The sequence below is a fragment of the Berghia stephanieae genome, chromosome 4 (genome assembly GCF_034508935.2).
Source record: "Berghia stephanieae isolate SIO BIC M18660-M18661 chromosome 4, UCSD_Bste_1.3, whole genome shotgun sequence".
NCBI lineage: Eukaryota > Metazoa > Mollusca > Gastropoda > Nudibranchia > Aeolidiidae > Berghia > Berghia stephanieae.
The window spans coordinates 66,223,567-66,236,066 of NC_088363.1; the positions used below are offsets into that span (position 1 = coordinate 66,223,567).

The 12,500-nt window shown below is 36.0% G+C and overlaps 1 protein-coding gene across 1 annotated transcript in view; it reads right to left on the reverse strand.

The window, feature by feature from the left end:
* LOC144971052 (putative N-acetylated-alpha-linked acidic dipeptidase) overlaps positions 1-12,500 on the reverse strand; it is a 167,635-nt gene that overhangs the window by 154,635 nt on the left and 500 nt on the right. The window contains exon 2 of the mRNA XM_078911383.1: positions 10,105-10,176. The gene's annotated coding sequence lies outside the window, so the exon portion shown is untranslated. The remainder of the gene's footprint in view (positions 1-10,104; positions 10,177-12,500) is intronic.

The window sequence follows — 12,500 nt, forward strand, 5'->3', positions numbered from 1 at the left end:
GACCAGTGTATATTTAGACTAGAAAATAAGATGCCATCATTCTGAAACCAGAAGATCAATAATTACACAAGGAATGTATCCAGTCCTCCGAAAGAGTGGTTTTACACTTCCAATGAGATTGGAACTAGTTTGTTGGGGGTTTTTTTGTTTGTTTTTTTACATCACACTTTTGCCCCCTATTGAAAAAAAAGTGAAACTTTTGTTGTATTTTCTGGTAGAGCTGATACAAACATACAACAAAATAAAAGCAACAATGGATTTAGACCATAAAACAAGACAGTAAGATAGCGCTCGAGTGTTCCACTTACATTAGTATCAAAGTCCTTTGTATAAAATGGTGCGAAATCATAGGCGAATATAATCAAATATTCAAAATACCATCAACGCGCAGTATCATATTATAGCCAGTCGACGAGGGAGCCATTGAGTATGATATGGAAATTTAATATCTCAACCAATCTCGAATCTCCGGTGACATTAGATAGAGATTCGCCAGCGCACAATAAAGACCGAATATTGATTGATTAGAAAATATCTTTTGGACTGGAATAGTAAATGAAACATTTTTTGATTATCATTTGCTCTTATACGTTGTATTTCATGTTTCGGTTTCAGAGATATTTTTTTTTTTATTTTCTTGTGAAAAAAAAATGATTTCATCAAATATCAGCTTGCGACGCTGACTAGTCATTTAAACGATAAAGACAACAGGATTCAATAGTCTGATGTCACGTCCGCCCAGCAACGAGCAGCTTGGTTCAAAACAAAGAACACGGTACTTTATATTCTTCATGCTGGCTAAAACTTTTTCACATGTCATGTGATCAGAATGTATAAAAGTCAAAGCATGATCAGATTTATAATGATTTTCTCCTCTGGGTACACTTTTATGCTAGTCGGAGAAGTATTTCATAAGGGCGTCCGCCATTGTTCCGATAGTTTAGAACCAGTTACTAAGTTATTATGCGTCATCACGATGGAAGTGATGTCACGACTGTTGAAGCCTAAACACAATTTGTCAAGTAGGTTGTAGTGATAATGCTGTGCTATTTCTATTATAACGTGAATCGTTTGAAATTCGGTTAAACTTGTCTACATTCAGCTGTCCAAAATAAATAAAATTATTATCTGTGGCTCTGAAAGTAAAACGCGTCGGTATTTGGTGATAATAAAATAAAAATAAAAATAAAATTTCCTTTATTCGTCCCATAGGGGAACTTTTTCTCTAGGGTCTATTCCAAGGGGAGACTAGAATAACTCAGGCGTCAGCCGCAGTGCAGCGCCGCAAATTGAGCTAGGGCGAGGCGACTTGCTCAAGGCCGCACAACGCAGCGTCGGGTGATCGAACTAGATACCTTCCGGGTACGAAGCAAAGACCGTACCGCTGAGCCACGCTGCCTTATCTAAATAACAATTTTTACATAAATACTAAAAATATTAAGCATATTTATATATTTTTTTAGTCTTGAATCGATCATGAAATCGTAACCGGTGATATTTACGAGGTTTCACGAATGCTGTCCAAACCGTGTGACCAATTGAACTTTTATTCTCGATTATGCTGAGAATTCGGTATTTTGAGTCTGATTGGGTTTTTATAATGTGTAATGAATATCTCGGGAACATTTTTTGTTTTTGTTTGTTGGAAAAATCGAAAGAAAAAAAAAAGGAACATTGAGTTTTACTTCACGTTTATTTTACTTGGCCACGCAATAATGACAAGATGTATCCGAGAGCAAGACGCATTCAATTCCAGTCCTCCACAGCATTCGTAGATATGTAGAGAAAAGATGTTATTTTTAGCTTTGAAATCGACGGATTTGTTTTAAGAACATCTCTTTAGGAAATGTTATAATTAGCTCACACAGCAAGAGAACACTGTATCCAAAACCCCTACCCCCCAGTATGTCATATTAGTGATTGTGCCAAGGGCGGCAACTCGATTACTACTTGATAAATTTTGAATTTTAAACATGCAAAATTAAAGAACAAGACATTTTCTGTAACTTTTCTTCTTATATAATTTATGATTACCCCATAATTTGTTGCCTAAATGATGTGTTGTGCCGTCCAATACACCGACAGATTTCTCCCATCCATATTATTTGACAACGAGTCAGATAAACGTATCCTCTGCTATCCCAGCCTTTAAACCACCTCAGTAACAAGCAGAACTCAATAAGTAACAAGTGGTAAATCTAATGTACAATCTGTTACCAGCAGGGCCAAGCATTCGATCGGTTTCCCTTTGTTCCCTAGAAACCCCGTGACAATCCCACAAACGCAATAACATTGAACACGAGATGGAATAGATCTTACTTGTTCAATCCAGTCATGTTTTCGCAGTATTATCTTTTTAATTGATAGTTTAACTCACTCAATCCTATAGATTTTTGCTACTTTTATAAAATGGAAACAAATGTATTACAAATGAACATGTACATAAATAGTTTTATTCAACTATCATTAACATGCAAAAACTAAAACCATTAGCTTTGATACTACGCCTATAATTTGTCTCAGAAAAATGTAACAAATAGGCATGGGGTAAAAGTAACCCAGGTAAACTGCGAATAAAGTCGGTGTTAGGGTTGAGTGAGTTAACCAGTCAGAGTACTACAGCATTAATAGGATTCCTGGCCTTACTCGACGACGACTTGACTTTACTAAACGTCCTTTAAAATTATAAAGAAGAAAAGCCCCTCAGAAATAAGGCTGGGGAATCATACTGAAGGATTCTAAATATTAGTATTGTGGTCATTATTATTATTATCATTATTATTCTTGTTATTATTATTATTATTATTATTATGATTATTATTATTATAAGTAGTAGTAGTAGTAGTAGTAGTAGTAGTAGTAGTAGTAGTAGTAGTAGTAGTAGTAGTAGTAGTAGTAGTAGTAGTAGTAGTAGTAGTAGTAGTAGTAGTGTAGTGTAGTAGTAGTAGTAGTAGTATCATTATTATTATTATTATTATTATTATTTTTTTTATTATTTTATACTACTACTACTGCGACGAAAACGACTACTACAACAAACTACTATACTACTATACTACTACTACTACTCTACTATACTACTACTATCTTCTATTTCTACTACTACTATACTACTTACTACTACTACTATACTACTACTACTAACTACTACTACTACTATACTACTACTACTATACTTACTACTTACTACTACTACTACTACTACTACTACTACTACTACTACTACTACTACTACTACTTCTAATGCTACTATTACTACTACTATGACAAGAAGAGGAAGAAGAAGAAGATGATTCGGCATTAAAGTAGACGGAATAATTGTAATTTTATAATACATTTGGTCCAGTTCTTTTGTCCTATTTAGCACCAGGAATGAGCATCGTAAATACCAACTTTAACAACTCAACTAAGAACATCCAAATTCCGACTAACATACAATACAAATCTAATCAAGAAAACAGAACATTTCATTATATGAAATGAAGAGCTATTTTCTTTTTAAACCCCACATCAAACCAGATTCAGGCCTACTAAACCGGCCCCCCAACCATTCCTGAACTACGAAAGATGGAATGACAGACATCATCAGCAACATAAATGTTGGGCAAATCAACGACAAATCAACGACAAATTCCAAAATATACTAGAAAACGATATACGATCGATAAATCATGACTCTCACGTTTACGCCTACAATAAGACTACAATTTTATTATAAACTACCACCCCCTTATGATAAATACAAAATAAATTATAAAAATATCCAAGCAGAATACAAGGAAAACAAACAACATCTACAACATCTGGCACTATAACAGAAGACAAGAGCATTGTCAAAAAAGTATAACTGAGCGACAGGACAGAGAAAACAGCAAAACCAAACGCTTTCATCACGACTAATGACGATAAACCCAACTTTCGAAATAAGCATAAGCAGATCAATGACAGAATTAACACCAAAATCATCAAGGAAACTGCACTCAAGCAATGGAAAAACGCCGAAGAATTTATCAATTGGTACAGAAACATAGAAAACAAACAACAATAAAATATGATCATGTTCGACAAGACCACAATTCGCAAGAAAATCTCCATCTTTCTATTTCTCTCTTACTCTATCTATCTATCTATCTATCTATCTATCTATCTATCTATCTATCTATCTATCTATCTATCTATCTATCTGCTTTGTCTAGTTCTATCTGGCTGTCTGTCTGTCTATCTATCTCCCTATATATCTATCTGTCTATCTACCTATCTCTTTCTACCTATCTATCTATCGATCTATCTATCTATCTATCTATCTGTCAATCTATCTCTCTCTCTCTCTCTCTCCCTCTCTCTCTCTCTCTCTCTCTCTCTCTCTATATATATATATATATATATATATATATATATATATATATATATATATATATATATTGTATATCAGTATTTTATTTCCCTTTTCCACATCCTTTTAAATGACTTCAATTAAAGATAAATTCGTAAAATAATGGGTGATGAATCGTGTCTAAAGCTATAATTAATGTGTTGCCCTGTCTGAGCACAACATAAATACATATATCCTGTTTTTAATTCTTATCAAGGAGACAATCTTAAAGCTCTCTGGAAATAAACTGGTGACGAACCCATTGCTAATGCAGCACTGAAAATGCAATTTTAAAAGCAAACGAACAGAGGGATGAAGCGGAGGGGGGGGGGGGGGGGGGGAACTAGGATGGAGGGAAAGACAGAGGTAGAGAAAGAGAGAGAGAGAGAGAGAGAGAGAGAGAGAGAAAGAGAGAGAGAGAGAGAGAGAGAGAGAGAGAACTGAAATGGAAGGAAGGAGGAGAAGAGAAAGATTGAGAGTGCGAGAGATGGATGAGGAGAAAAAAAAGACAGATTTAAAGGAATAGTGGGCAAAGCTGAAAATCGTACATACAGTTAGGGAGAAGAATGGTGATAGAGGGCATACAAAAAAAAATATACGAGGAAAAAATGCATGCTTGGTAAAACCACGGACTGAAGGAAAATTCACTTTCCGTGGTATTGAATGTTTCTTGAATCTGAATCTGCTGTTTTCTGCTCTTGAGACCCTTTGTACAGATTTCATTTATGTCTATTAATCACTTTTTTTTATGAATGTCTGAAGATAGCAACCCCCCACCACCCAAAACCCGCGAGCTGAAATAAATTGCGGTAAAGATTGATTAAGGTTTTTAACGACTTGCGATTTATCCGTGGTTTATTCTTGACAGGCACACAAATGACAAGGAGAGAGAGAGAGAGAGAGAGAGAGAGAGAAAGAGAGAGAGAGAGAGAGAGGGAGGGGGAAGGGGCAGAGAGGAAAAGGGAGTGAGAGCGAGAGTGGCTAGATAGATGGATGAGATGAAACCCACACATACTTGTAGCATGAGATTAGGCAATTTATCTCTCTTCAGTCTGGCCATGTGATCTGAAAAGAGTAGTTCCAAGCAAATAACGGCCTGCATTATTCAATTCAATACTTTGCCTCCGAATACTCTCCATTTTTTCCTATTTTATCATTGAAAGATCCGATAGTCATTAACTCTTTAAATGTGTGTGTGTGGGGGGGGGGGGGGGGGGGGTCGCTGTTTGATAGTTTGATCTATTTGCAAAATCATTAACGTACTCTTATCTTTTTTTAAATTGTACAAAATATTTCGTACTATCCATTCGTACCTAAATAATTGAGATAAGTTAACTTATTTTTACTCTCAGGGGAGAGTATCTGACCACTTTAATGTTGTCTGTTAATCTAATTATCTCAAATCTCAAATTAATACTTTGGTTTACGTTCTATTTAGTATTGCCCGTGACCGAAAGACGTTTATCAACACACTGTTGTGCGCTCATGAGGAATACATGCAAAAATCATGAATTTCAATTTTTTAAACAACTGGCTGACAAGGTCAACATATTATAGGTGTAAATGTTATTCGACTATTGGTCTTGCAGTTTAACGTAATGAAATGATTAGTTTCCAGATTATAAAAACCATCGGATCTACCTAGCCTCATTTGGCAGAAAGTGAGTAAAATCAAGTCAGGGAAAGCCACGGGCTAATGTAACTTTGTATTTCAGTCCCTAGAATCGTTATTGCTTTGGTTTGTGGTGCACTAATAGGGAATGGGTGTAGATTTCAGTAGTGCTCACAAAATTGGGGAAAAGGGAGATACAGACAGACAGACAGATATATAGATAGATAGATATTATCAAGGTATTTACCACGACATTGCAGTCTACACTCTTTGTACCACGTTTGTGTCATAAAACGATTTATTTTTCTTTTATGTATAGAGCAGACTATAAGAACACCGTTTCATGGACTCAGGGGAATAGGGAAGCCAATCAACGCTCAAGGCTTGTCACTACAAGCTGACGGTCTCCTCTATCCATCAGTGTCCCGGTGTCTGATGACACGACCAGCCAACACTAAATGGAGCAGCAAATACGAACTTATCTGAGACCCGGTGTGATTCCCACTCGTAGTTGAGTATGAACTACGTTATATTATTATGGAGAGTGTATAGTAAGAGTTTCATCCGTTGGCGTGTAAGTTAAGACAAAGTTTGTTCAAAACCCAAAACAGATTCGATTATCTAAGTCTAGATTGCAGTGTGCGCTTGGCTAAGAAGCTCACACCATTGCCATCCGGAAGTATAACGGACCAACACACAAAACGTTGTGTAGCCATGATCGTTTATAGTCAGGTTAATACAGTTTAGTGAGAAATACTCAAAAACGTGAATGGCAAAAGACAATAACAAAGACCCGAGTGACGTCAACGTCATTCTATCTATATATTAGCATTAACAAAAATAAAAGAGTAAATATGCGTGTCTGTGTGTGTGTGTGTATGTGTGTGTATTTATGTGTGTGTGTGTGTGTGTCATCTACAAGGAAAACCAGACTACTTTCTGCTGTGTATATTAGCTAAGCTGGTTAATACAATTTAGTGAGAACTACTCTTAGAAATGACTGGCTAAAAACAATAACAAAGAGCTGAGTGACGTCAATTTCGTTCTATCTATAGTCTGACGCTATGACGTGTCTTTTGACGTCATTTATAGCTTTGTTCCTGATTAATAAGTTGTCATTAGAAGTAGTGCTTAAAAGGAAACAGATGATCCCATTGGTTGAACTAGTGAATACAACTCACGGTTTGTTTTCTTTTATTGGTCAGGCCTTGTATTTTGACGTCATTTTTTGGCCAATGTTTGCGATGAGTTTACGTATAGATAGTATGCAGATGACGTCACTCAGGTATTTGTTATTGTTTTTTGACTCCGCGTTTATGAGTAATGCTCACTGAACTGTATTAACCCGACTATAAACGTTCATGGATACACACAGTGTTGTGTGTTGGTCCGTTATACTTCCGGATGGAAATGTTATGAGCTTCTAAGCCAAGCGCATACTATCTATACAGAGGTACAAAAAGCAGATTCACAACACACCTTCCTCAATCGTAATACACGAACACGTCCGTCAAAGGTTTGAGCAAAACAGTAAACATTTTTTAATGCGTTGAAATTTAACACTCCAAGAACTCTACTAACTCTGTCGACTCTCTCCTCCTATCAAAACATTGTATAGATAGTATGTGCTTGGCTAATAAGCTCACAACATTGCCATCCGGAGGTATAACGGATCAACACACAAAACTATGTGTAACCATAAACTTTTATAGCCTGGTTCAAACAGTTTAGTGAGAAGTACTCATAAATGAAGTTAGAAATAGCATAAAGTGCCTAAACAATAACAGATCCCCAGGCGAAGATGAAATTCCCGCTGAATTGCTGAAATGCGGTACCTTCTCCCTGGATCTGAGCATTGCAAACATAATGAACAAAACATTCTCAACACACAAAGAGTGGGACATAAACAGCGGTGTCCTAATTACAATACAAAAACCAGGAAAAACGAAAGGACCCGTAAAAAACCTGCGCCCAATAACATTACTGAATACCATAAGAAAAACACTGTCAACTATTGTCCTCAACAGAATTAGACCGAAAATAGAAAAATATCTATCACATAGCCAAAGCGGGTTTCGCCAAGACCGAAGCACATCGGACGTTGTATGGACACATAAATGGTTGGCAGCAAAGGCACTCAAAGAAAACATATCCATAACAATAACCGGAATCGATATGTCCGCAGCCTTTGATACGATCGACAGAGGAAAACTTTTGGAGATATTAACAGACATAGTAGACGAAGACGAGCTCCGAATAATCCGATTTCTCCTCAGCAACACAAAGATACAACCAAGGATATAGGGGCCACAAAACAGACGCAGTTCGAAAGTAACATCGGGACCCCCAAGGAGATAGTCTGAGCCCGATTCTGTTCACAATATACTTAGAACACGCTCTGAAAGAAGTTCGAAAAGTCATTCCAAAACCAACGACTCATATTGAGAATGCAATCCCTAGAGAAATCGCCTATGCAGATGATGTCGATTTTATTGGATCAACACCAGCAAATATAGACATCATACAAAATACCCTCATGAAATATAACCTCCAAGTCAATGCCAATAAAACCGAATTTACAACAATATCGAGGAATAAAGAGGAATGGAAAAGAACAAAGAAAGTCGGCTCACTAATTGGAGACACTGAGGATGTACAAAGAAGAAAACAGCTATCAAACACGCACTCAGTAAACTTACCAATGTATGGATTAGAGGTGACAAAATAAAGAGAAAAACCAAACTGAAACTGTACCGTGCTCTTGTAAAACCGGTACTTCTGTATAACTGCGGCACTTGGGCGTTGACAAAATCCGAAGAAGAACATCTGGATGCCTTCCATCGCACACAGCTAAGAAGGGTACTGGACATCAAATACCCAAAAAAGATCTCAAATGAATCACTCTATAAGATCACAAAAGAAAGACCAATCTCCTTGACATTTTACAACAACGATGGCAACTTTTCGGTCACATACTACGCAGGGACAAAAACATACCAGCTAACCAAGCCATGTCGGGATACTTCCAAAAACACGGGAACCTTTTCAGAGGAAGACCGATCACAACACTCCCTGTGATCCTAAACAAAAACCTCACAACACTTGGACAAAGCATTAGTCTCATAACGGCAGGGGACCTTGAAAATCTGAGAACCCTAGCAGAGGACCGGCAATATTGGAGACACCTCACACAGGAAATACTGGAAACAGCCAAGGCGACCCGATCTTTCGGTCGAGACGCGAAAGGCATCTAAAGTAAGTAAAGTAAGTACTCATAAATGCAGATGGCAAAAACTAATAAAAAAGACGAGAGTGACGTCATCTTCGAACTATCTAAAGAAGGAAATAAGTCGACTCTGTTATTGATTTTGGACCATCAGTTGAGGGATTAGTTCTCACTAAAATATATAAATCGGACTAGAAGCGTTGTAAGCCACACGTAGTGTTGTGTGTTGGTTGGTTTCATCTCGCGGGAAGGCGTTATATAAAACCAAAACACATAAGATATCACTACGGACCTGTTCTCTATCATTACATTCACGCCCCCCCCCCCCCCCCCTCCCTACCCTCTCTCTCTCTCTCTCTCTCTCTCTCTATATATATATATATATATATATTATATATATATATATATATATATATATATATATATATATATTATATATATATATATCAAACACACACACACACACATACAAAGCATATAGAGGAGGGGGGAAAAGCGGAAGGGGGGGGGGGGGGGGGGGGGGCGGGCAGAAAGTGAGGTGTGGGGAAAAACTATCAATTGCAAACCAGAAGAAAAAAGTAGGTGGGGGGGGGGGGGGGGAGTGTGCTGGAGTGGAGGGAATTTATTTTGCGTTTTATTTTGTGTTTTTTAACTTGAATAAATTTAAATGTCTGCACATTGTCATAGACAGGTTCAGACCTCCCGTTTAAGGTGTTATAGTATTGGTGATTATGTACTTATCTATGGATGTTACGCTTTGCTAGAATTTTGCAGTATAAATGGGGATGGAACCTGAGAATTGCCAGGTTCTATCTAGCCCAATATATTATTCGACATGCCCGTTCACCCACATGAACTGCAGAGCCATGCAGTAAAAATGAAGTTGTCACTTACCTGAGGCAGTAATGGAAGACAAGTGGATTACAATGGTAAAGATATTAACACTACATCAAATCAGGCTGTCATCTGGATGAAGAAAGAAAGCAAGTCTGTATAGAAAACACCATCGTTGATTTTAAAACAATAAAATCATTCAATCATTTCCCATAATACTTTATGACTGCACCAAATGAAAGGCATCAATTCAGGAATCAAAAATGGTATCTGCCAATCAATAGAGTAGATACAGCAGTAGTATCGAAATAGGTTTGCTTGTCAGTATATTGATGAATAGGTCCTCGCTCTGCGCATAGTTGAGTCCTTGGAAAAGGCTCTTTACTCACATTCTCTCACCGTACTCAGGTGTAAAATGAGTACCTGGTCGTTTACAGCGTTGTCTCTGTCGGAAAAAAAATTGTAATATCGCCTAACAGGCGTCATGTCTCGTTCTACATGTTGCTTGTTCCTGTTGGTCAGGGACCCTTGTAAAGTGCTTTGAGAACGTTTAATGGATAATGCGTTATAAAAAAGTTCAAGCTCAAGTCCTTTCCCCATTCATCAGTATTGATGGTAGAAATGATGCAAATGGGGGTGTCAATCAAGTCACAAGAAAATGATAACCATTGTTTAAACCATAGGACTTTCTGCTGAAATATACATTAATTCAAATTCAAATTCAAATTCAAATATTTATTTATTGTCGACATTAAAAAAATGTTTCAGAAATAAGTTAGTCAGGCTAATAGAAGCCTTTGACCGACGTAGGATTTAACACATAGTGCATAAAAATACATAGTAATACATTTTCGCTTAAAAACATTCCCTCATCAAGATTCTAAACATGACACACAAAGAAAAGTAACATAATATTATATATATATATTTATATATATATATATATATATATATATATATATATATATATATATATATATATATATATATATATATATATATTATATAAACATTTATGCTAAGTGACATTATCAATTTTTTGATAACTGAAATAATGTGGAATGTGACTCATTGTATAAAGGGGTAGAAAAAACACAAAACAACAAACCTCCCGAGGCCCAGAAAGAAAAATTAATGACAACTTTTTCTGTCTACAAAATCTAACTACTCCAAATTTGTATTATACATTAATCATGAAATACATTAAAACTACAAAAAGGAAATGAATGACTTCCTTTCAAAAGACTCAGCCCGAGTAAAAGATATAGAATACTATATAAGATACAAACGATCTTGTCCCACAAGATAATGTCTATATTACACTTTATTATGTCTGTTTACAGGTAGATATTGGTTAAACTTGTGTAAATGTGTCATCTAAACATTGAAATAATCTGATTTGAGAAAAATGTCCAAAAATTAAGTTCGGTTTTTCATTCCTGCAAATTAGGCCAATTTTTACATTCACACCAATAAAAAATGTCAAACTGATTATCCTGACTTGCAACAGAGCACATAAATGTAGAGAAACCTTATAGTTTCCCACACGCTATTTTCTATCTGAGGATAACCTCTCCGAGTTAGCGCAGGTGATGCTGATGTAAACAAAATAAAAAAGCATGTTGCTCTTGATGGCCTTGTTGATATTCATTTACCATTTTCTGAAAATCTAATAATGTATTATTTCATTTGGATTACTTCAATATTAGTTGATAAACATTATTATCCATTGGATTTTTATTGTGACTATGTGAATATTAGATTGTTAATTGGATTGTTGACATTGAATATAAACGACACCGTAGCCAAAACAATTTTGAAACTTAATACATTTAGTCATGGATGTGAAAATGTTATTGGTTTAAATGTTGATTTGGTTGAATGCACCGATTTGGAAGTTCAGTCTGTTGTTGAGATAAAAACAAGTGTCATTTCAATATTTAATAGTATTCTGCCACTTGCACTAGACAGAGATTTATGGAGGCAAATTACTAACTGGATAATAGAAACAGACTGACAAACTCGAAGTGATGCACACATTCATGGCAAGCATCCATAGAGACTGTGCAGCCATATTCATTCATTCTGCCATTAATTGTAAAACAATCGTTCAAAAAACAAGAAAGGTGTAGAAAGTGAGTGATTTATAAAGACAGTACGATCTGATGAAAGTCAGCTGTACTCTTGAAATGTTTTGTGTACATCTCATTTGCCATAGTAAAACTAAATTGACTCAAATAAGGCAAAGATGAAAATGTGCTGCATAAATGTTCATATTTATTCTAGACTCGTTTAGTTTAAAGGGGATTTCCCCTGAAAACTTTTTTTTATTAAATTAAAGTTAAAGTGCTACGTTTAAAGTTAGGGGGAGGGGGTCAGTTGATTTCCCTTCCCCTTGTAAAATTAAATTATTTTTTTGCATTATTCTCATTGTGATGTTCTCATAAAAATGTGCA